The sequence below is a fragment of the Chenopodium album genome, chromosome 19 (genome assembly GCF_948465745.1).
Source record: "Chenopodium album chromosome 19, dcCheAlbu1.1, whole genome shotgun sequence".
Taxonomy (NCBI): domain Eukaryota; kingdom Viridiplantae; phylum Streptophyta; class Magnoliopsida; order Caryophyllales; family Amaranthaceae; genus Chenopodium; species Chenopodium album.
This window is the reverse complement of record NC_137852.1, coordinates 33,064,387-33,073,245: the sequence shown is the minus strand read 5'-3', so window position 1 is coordinate 33,073,245 and position 8,859 is coordinate 33,064,387.

The window sequence follows — 8,859 nt, the reverse complement described above, 5'->3', positions numbered from 1 at the left end:
GCTCCAGATCCTTGATTTTGTTGTTGGCTTCATCGTTAGCAGCCGTCAAAGTCCTGACCAGCTCCTCCTGTTTCAACTCGAGGGCTTTAATCTCAACATCAAAATTTATATATGCATATTCAGCAGAGTTGAGATTAGCTTGAGCCCTTCTTTTGGCATCAGTTACCTCTTCTTGCTTCTTCCGGAAAGGCAACCGGAGTCCATCCACCCGGACCATAACCTGAGCAAGGTCATCCGGGAAACTAAACACTTAGCAATTTGAAAGACAAAATGAAATAAAAAGAAATGTAAAAGATAAGGGGCAAGTTTCACTTACCTCCGCCAGCTGCCCCAGAATCTGGTCAAAGTCGACCTCGTGGCGGTTGGGTATGGAGTTCTTCTCCGTCTGGGTGAGGGTTCTCACCATCCGTTTTCCAAACCCCGCCAGGTCCGGGGCAGAAGTAGCATCTGCAGCATAAGAAGGACTTGGTGAGAGACTGGCAACATATTTGGTATTCATTCTTTGCCGGCTACTCACAGAACCCCCGGAAGGGTCAGTCATAGTCTTGACGCGCATAAAGTCAAGCGGCCAAGGAATTTCAATCTTACCTTTTGAGCCGTCCTTCGCCGGCTCCTCCCCTGCGGCTGCAGCACCACCTGCAGCCTTGGATGGCTCGCCATCCTTCGATGCTTCGTGAGCATCCGGCTTTTTTCGTGACTTCTATGAGTTTTCACTAAGAGTAGCCATGGCTTCGGGGCTTTTACCCCCGGTTGTTGGAAATCCTTTGGCATTAACGCCAGAGGATGTTGAGGTGGCCTTCCTCCCGGACTTAGCAGCCTGCTTTTGAAGGTTTTCATCCCCAGGTCTTTTTAAGACCTTTGTCATTGAGCGGGGAAGAATGCCGGTTGAGGTCTGCAAAAGTGCAAGGAAAACGTCAGTCATCCGGAATCATAAAAACTTGGAAAAATTTCAAGTAAAGTTGAAGAATCTTACCCCTCCTTTCTTGGCCTCCTTGGCCTCCTTGGCCTCAATGCTGGCTTTCTTGGCCAGGATATTCTCTTTGCGGAGCAGAGCTGCAGATTTCTGGGGGGTCTTAGCCGGGTCGACCATCCTCCTAGCTTCCTCTGCAAATAGAGCATAGAGTGTTAGAACAAAAACAAGTTCAAAAGCAATAAAGTTAAAATGCAGGCGGAAGACCACCGGGTGTGTGAGTGTATCTACCCTTTGGAAACATAGGGCTCAACCCGCAGGCAGACAAGAACCTCTCATTTGCAAAGAAATCCGGGTAGGGGATCCAATTCTTTGGAACAACTATGTGACTCCCATCCCCCAAGGGCTCAGTTGTTGTTTTGAAAAACTCCGGCTCTATTATTTGCTCCCGGGCATTGGCGGTTAGGGCTGGGCGAACGCACTTCTGACCCACCAAAGCCGACTCCTTGTTGTAGCGCCGGAGAATCCTATTTATTCTTATTTGTGGGGAGGAAACCAAGTACCACTTGTCTTTCCAGCCTCCCCACTTGGACACTTTGTCCAAAGTCATTAAGTACTCCGGGAGCGTGGAGATAGTGTACCACGCTCCATATCCGCCTGGGGCACTTTTGAGATAGTGCATGTGGGCGAAGGCAGTGAAGCTCGGCTCAATATCCTGGAGCTCGCAGGCAGCGATGTAGCTCAAGATATTGACCCAAGAATTAGGCGTAAGTTGCCATACTCCCAGGTCATATCCCTTCAGGATCTTCCGGATGCCTCTGTGAAGGGGAAAGCGGAGGCCGGCTTCTATCACCGCCTCGTAGCAGACGAAGTAGTTGTCTGCATTTTCAATGTCATCCCCCCAGGCTAGAACAACATTAGCCGGAGGGACGATGATGTCCCAATCCTCCCCAGAGGGGTGTTGTTGTTTGAAAGCCTCGAAGCCACTTTCAAGAAGGGCTCTATCCCTAGGTTTCATCCGGGTCTTGGTAGGATCCGGGTTTGCTTCTTTCTTTGCTGTTTGGCGATAAGCCTCAGCAAGGTCCTCTTTCTCATCCCCGGATCCTTCTTGCTCCTCAGCTGCTTCGTCAGCTGAGTTATTTTGGTCTGGGGAGGAGGCGGTCTCCTCACCGTCTCCCCCTGAGTTGCTGCTGCTTGAGGTAGACGGGGTGTCCTCAGCTGAGTTACTTTGCTCAGCCGCCTCGTATTCCTCCTCCCTCACTACTTCACTTGCGGGCACTTCCCTAGTGCGCCGCCTTCTGGGCTTGGTAGCCGTTTGTTTAGTTCTTGCCATTGTGTCCTACACAGACACAGAGAGGGAAGAAGCCGGAGATGAGCAAAGCACTCTAGAAACTCCAGACAAGGCACCCCCGGTTCTAGACTCAGCCGTCCCTGGTGACTGGCTGAGCGTCCTAGGCAGTGCCGTGTGTGCAAATGGAGAGTTCATTTTATTTTTATTTTTGAAAAAATCAATGTATGCAGCCGGAATTTGATGTATACAGGCTCAAGAAAAAGAAAAGAAAAAAGAAGAAAACTTAAAGAAGGAACGGATGGTTACCTTACTTTGAGTTCTGAAAAATCTGAAAACGGCAAAGCAACCGGTGACCGGGTGACTTCGAAAGAGCACACGGAAATCTTGAATTTGCTTAAACGCAACCGGGATCAGAGCACTTCTCTCTAAAAACTCTTTTTCTCTCTCTAGAAAAGTCTAATATGTTGAAGTAAAGAGGGGAGAGGGGGGGGGGGGGTAAATCCCTATTTATAGGGGGTGAAACGGCGTGAAGTATAGTCATCACTGTCAAAAATAGCCGTTTTTTACTGTTCACCCTTCATGGGGTGACGCGTGTCACAGGTACCACGTGACACCTATGAGGGGCAAATGTTTGGGGCATTTTTCACCCCTGACAAGTGGATCAATGAGGAGGTGCCACGTGTCAGAGGCTGGCAGGTCATCTTTGGCCAATCTCCAGTTGACACGTGGCCTCTCCAGATGCTCTCCTAGAATTGCGGCCTTCAAGGGCCCAATTCCCAAGAGTCCGCTATTTGGCGGCGCAGCCCATCAATCCTAGGTTAAATTAACCTAGGAAAGGGAACTTTTCCCAAGGACCCTATAAATAGGGAGATATTCCCCCAAAATGGGGGACATTCAGAAATTCACCCAACATTTATTACACCCTATTTTCTCTCTCATCAGAGAACACCTGAGCTTGGAATCCAAGCAGATCCCCACCTTAAATTCCGCACTTTTTTACTTTCCTTCAAGTTACTAACTTGAGAATTGGAGGCGGAGCACCACCCAAACGGTGTCTTCGTTGATTTTACAGGTACAGAAGCTCTCCGGATCAATCTTAGAGTTGTAACTCTCCCAAGGGACAAAAACACCCAAAACAAAAGTAGAGTTCAAGAGCTTTCCAACGACTGGTCACATGCCAAATTTGAGCGAGAAACGAAGAAGTTATGAACGTTTAAAGTTCAGCTGTCCAGGAGCAGGGGAGTTCGGCCGAACCTACACTGTGGTTCGCCCGAACCTTCCAGGCAGTTTCAGAGCTGATTTTTGCATCTTTGCAGGAGTGGCCGAACTCAAAAAGTTCGACCGAACCTACCCACAAGTTCGACCGAACTTACCCAGAGTTCGGCCGAACCTTTTCCCGTTTTTCTGTCAGTTTGTGCGAACTATTTAAGTTATTTTAAGACGTTTTTGCATATTAATTTTTGTTGAACTTTGTAATCAAGAGACTTTCTCTCTCTACCATAATCTTTGTGATTATCTTGCTTTCCTTGTGATTGCATCTCTTTTAATCTTTGTGGTTACACCTTAATCTTAGCTTTACTTGGTGTTGGCTTTGATTAAGACCCCTATTTCATTTATCTTTGTGAATTTGAGATAGGTTATCTTGGTTTGTTGGTTTGAACTTGTTGTTACTTGATTTCTCCTCCCTTTTACTTGTCTTTTCCTTGGTTATTTCATATCAGAGGTGGTGGGGATTTTGAGATTGGGAGAAATGGAAAAGGTGGAGGTAGGGGTTCGAAGGTTCAGCACATCGGTGAAGGTGGAGTTGGGCGCCGGCGTTGGTGGAGGTGGGGGAGAGGTGGCTGGTGCGCGCCCGCTGGGGGAGGGGTTTGGGTTTTTTTTTTGAAAAATATTTTTATAAAAATTTTATTATTAAAAAAAAAAAAACTAACTATAGTTAAGGAATTTTATTAAAATAACACTTATCAATGGTAATCGATAATTTAGGTTTACCATTGATAATAAATTAAAATTTGAAAATGTTTAGCACTTAGAAAATTGAAAAGTTGGAGCTCACCAAAGAGAATTTTCCAAGAGGTAATTTACCATACTTATTTTTGAAGTCCTTAAACTCTATAACTTATCTGGATTACTTAGAGTATAATTTAAACTAAGGTTAATCTTTTATTTTTTTTTACAGGAATTTCCAAGATTGAATCACCATCATATAAGAACAGTGCTTGACCTACTTCTCAATAATAACAATCAAATGAAACAGAAACTGCTAACAAATGTTGAGGATTGGGAAGAGAAGAAAGCATCTGAACAATTGTAAATGATATCAGTAGATTTGAATATATCATATATATTAGAGTACTTTAACTTGTGTAGTATTAATGTAAAACATTTGTTTGAAGTTTTAAGTAGTATGTTTGTATGAAGATAAGATACAACTGCAGCTTCAAGTTCTGCTACTGCAGCTTCTAGTTCTGGTACTGCAGCTTCTAATTCTGCTGCTGCAGCTTCAAACAGTGCTGCTAATGCTACAGCAGCTACTGCGTTGTCTCTGTAGATTTATGTGTTTATTTGTGATGGATGAAAATAGCTTTTGGGGAAGTGCAGGTTAGGGGAAAGAATTTCAAGGGCTGTTGTATAGTGGTTTGGTAGTTCTAGCTGATATCTTATGCCTTATTTTGGTTAGCATCAATTTTCAATGTAAAAATTATGTGATGCTATTTGTAATTAAAACTATGGCTTTAGCCACTTAATATAATATTTCCAGTTTGTGTTAAAAAAAATTGTATGAAGAATACATATTATATCTCTAAGTTGAATTAGTAGAATTGTTCTGTGTCAAAAATGGTGGTAGATATAAAAGTAGAAGAAATCAATCAAAAATTAAATGAAAATAGTGTTAAAGTAAATAACACTATGTATAAGGTAAAAAAAAAAAAGTTTTTAAAAAAAAAATCTTTCTGAAATATGGTGTTTGATTTTAAAGTAAAGAAAAATACTGTTAAAGTAAAAGAAAATAGATCTAAAGTAGAGGTGGAGATGGCAAAAAGTATTCAAGTCAAAACAAGGAAAAAAAAATTCAAGTCAAAAACATGTTATTCGATTATAAGTAAAGGGAATTAATGTTAAAGTAAAATGAATGAAATTAATAGTAAATGAAAAATTTAAAAATAAAGTCTTTGTGAGATGATTTTGAAGGTGGAGGTAGGATTTCAATAGGGTGGGGCGGGGCGGATGTTGGCCTTCCCATCCCCATCCCCATCCCCAAGACAAGTACAATATTTTAATTCACGTAATTATTTTATTAAATAGTATAAAAGTATATAATTTTTCTTTTAAAGATATATGTATGTGGGTATGAGTTGGGGATGGAGCGGGTACGAAGTGCAGCGGGTAAGGTGAGGCGGGGATGGGGTTGGTATAACTTAAAATCCACCCCCGCCCCATCACCCATCCTCACCCTACCACCCGCCAAACTGGGGATGGGTCGGGTTTCCTACTTGACCTGCCCCACTGGCCTCCCTAGGTGGAGAAGGTTGTGAAGGGGGTTGTGAGGTGGTTGTGGAGGTGGTAGTTAAATGCTTGGTCACACTAATTTGTTTTTTTTTAAAATATTGTTTGTTGCAAGGTCATGCACCACACTATTTCAGTAAGAACAAGTCGGGTTTGGGTCAAGTAAAAATGGGTCGGGTCTATTCGGGTTAGGTCAATAGGAATTAATATCGTAACCTATGTTGATCAAATACGGATTGGGTCATGCTTGAGTCGAATCACAAATGGCCTTACATCTTATTAGGTTTGGTACGGGTTTAGGTGAGTTTAATAACAGGTCGGGTTACATTCGGGTCAAGTCAATAATTAGCGGGTTAGAGAATTAAGTCATTCTAGACTTTTAGTCGAATTTGGTTCAAGTCAATAATTTTACGGGTTATAATCAAGTTAAAATCACCAAGTCAATAATTTATGGGCTACATTTAGGTCAGGTCATCTACACGTCAATTCATGTTCGAGATCGGGTCTCAAATACTCTTGTCAACTCAGGTTCCATGGAAAATGTGTCCAGTTTTTTAGAACAAAAAATGGAAATGGTAACAAGTAATCTAGGACAAAGGGAGTAATACAAGATATTATCTCTAATTTTGTGAATAAGGACATTATATAAATCAAACAATTCATATGATATAAAATATTATAATTAAAAGTAAATGAATTACTCCATAAAGTTAATGTGTAATAGCTAAAAGTAAATAAATTGGACTTAAGTTCTGTAGTATAATTACTTAGAATAAATGTAAAAATATTACAATAATAAAAATAATAAAAAAATATTTGTTCATTAAATCTTGATCTTGATCTTCCAAAACATCTTCTAATTTCCAAGTATTATAATAACTGCAGAAAAATAAACATCAGTTATTTGTGACAAATTAAAGTAAATAAATTAGAATGTAAAGTATATATATTACTTAAAGTAAATAGGAAAAGTAAAAAGGTAAAATACCAAATAAAAAAAGTACCAAGTATAATAATACCTGCACAAAATAAAAAGTAAATGAAGTTATTGTCAAAGTAAATAAATAGAAGTTTAAAGTAAATGGAACACATTTAAAGGTAAAATACCTGTAAAAGTACTTGTTTGGACAATTTCTACTGCCATGGGAAACACTCGATTGCCCACAAGCTCTACAAGTTCTGCCCTTTTTGGATTTTTGTTCAGTAGCTATTTGTTTTGCACTCTTCAACCGCTTTGAATTTCTGGCATAACCTTTATTAAGACACTAATTTGGAGGCAAGATATTTACATCTACTTCATTTGACCCAACCAAAACATGAATATCAGCATCTTTCACCTCTTTTGAACTAGGTGCATTTTCAGGATTACTAGGTGCATTTTCAGGATTATTCTTTGATATCATCTACTCCTCAAATGAACATAATGTCCTTATACGCTTAGATAAATCATCCTCAGATTGGTGAGCTAAACTCACACAACTGAAAATCTTGGACCATACATCACTGACCAATTGCTTCTTCTTATCATACTTAGAAGCATCATCCAGAGCAGCATTTATGGCAGAACTTTCTTCCAAACATCTTTTCTCCAACGATTTAAGATATAAGGATCGGGAATTTGACGTATACACTTGCCTTTCATAACAAAAAGAATGTGTCTACATAAAACGCCCTGACTCTCAAAGATTCTACAAGTACAACTTGACTCATATGTGGCCAAGTTAAAAGTTACATCGAAATTTTTCCTTTTCTCATGATCAACAATAACAGAAAACTCCACACCATCTCCATACAGAGAACTACAACTTTCAACACCACATGAAAAACAGGGTCCCTGGCATTCTTCTTGAAAATCATAAAATATGGCACGAGTATAAACAACAGCAGCGTGCTTTCCAAGTGTAAATGAGTAACCAATTGAGGCTCAAGTTTATTAAGCCTGTTCAACTCGTCCTGTTCATAACTTGGAGCATCAAGAGCAGTTTCATAACGAACAAAGAATTCAACACATGTCACATGAGGGTTTGTAAAATTACAAAAGAAACTGTTTTCACCTTCAGACCTAGAAGTAGAACGCAGTAACCTACCCATAAATAAGTCCCTAAAATATGCAGGAATCCAAAGATGTTTAATCTTGAACATGTATGCAAACCACTCATGATCGACAAGGTGAAACCCTCCATAACACTGTTCTAGGCATCAACAAATACATGAGGATCAATTTCTCTATCCCAAACTACTGCACTTAGCTTTTTCAGGAACTCAATTTCATTACAAAACTCAGTTCCAACCTTTTTAGGTACCTTCCTCATTATGTGCCACATACATAGCCTATGTTTAGTCTTGGTAAAAACCTTTTCTATGGCAATACCCATTGCAGGATCTTGATCAGTGATAATACAAGAGGGTTCTCTTCCCATTCACTTCAAAAAAGTTTGAAATAGCCACACAAAAGAATCTATGTCTTCTTTAGATAATAGAATAGCACAAAATGTAACACATCTCTTGTGATTATCAACACCAGTAAAAGGACAGAAAACCAGTGAATCGTTATTTGTATCATAGGTAGAATCAAAAGATAGAGTCCCCAAATAATTGATAATCTCTTCTACCAATATCATCAGCCCAAAAGACACATGTCAAATGCCTGCTTTCATCAACACAATAATCAAAATAATAACCCCCTTCATTGGTTTTCACTTTTTGTTCAAGGTTTTGAACAAACATCGCACCATCTGCATTAGAGATATAAACTTTCAAGTCCCTAGAAAAATTTTTGAAATCGTTTTTACTGCCCCTGACATTTTGATACCCATCACAAAGTTCTTTCATGATCCTATAAGACATTACAACCCCTATATTGAACTTTGAGTTGTCAAAAATAAACTTCTTATGAGCAAAATTTAAATCAACTTCATGTTTAGTAACCTGCCTAGTAATAGGTGTAGAAAAAGGATGAGAATGAGATTCATAAAAACAATAAACCATATATATATATATATATATATAAAAGTCCCGTGTAATACTTTATTATAAATTTTTTGATATAATAACTTGAGTATTAAAAATTATAGAGTACATTAAAAATAAAAGCATATAAGAGAATATATTTAAAATACATGTAATAATTATAAATTTATAATGGATAGTT